This window comes from Lonchura striata, chromosome 20 (assembly GCF_050655825.1).
Source record: "Lonchura striata isolate lonStrDom1 chromosome 20, ASM5065582v1, whole genome shotgun sequence".
NCBI classification, from domain to species: domain Eukaryota; kingdom Metazoa; phylum Chordata; class Aves; order Passeriformes; family Estrildidae; genus Lonchura; species Lonchura striata.
This window is the reverse complement of record NC_140722.1, coordinates 739,733-740,199: the sequence shown is the minus strand read 5'-3', so window position 1 is coordinate 740,199 and position 467 is coordinate 739,733.

Genomic DNA, 467 nt, shown 5'->3' with positions numbered 1-467 from the left:
GAACCCTTCTTCCGGCGTCGGCCACGCCGCCGCTGCCGGGCCCGCTCCCGGCGGAGAGCGGCTCCCAGTACCCGGCGGAGCTCTTCAATCCTGTCTGTGGCCTCCAGCTGCAGCGGGGCTGGGGTCGGGCACTGACAGCCTTTGGAGAGCAGTCGAGCAGTCCCCTGGGCCGAGTGTGGCGGCAACAGTGCAGAAAGTAAAGCGTCTCGGCATACTACCAGTGCTTTGGAAGAAAAAAGGGGAGGAAAGGGGAAAGGGAAGGAAACAGAGAATCTAATTGTATGGAAAGGATGCTGGATTTTTATGGCATAAAGAAGTTGGCTGCTATTCATATGTTTTCAGGTCAGTGTAGCAACTTATCTATGAAGTCTTATTTCAAAGGGTCAGATGTTTCTTTGAATATGGTAAGCCCAGTCTGCCTTATTATCTATCCAACACCAAAAATATCACTGGCACCACTGGTAACT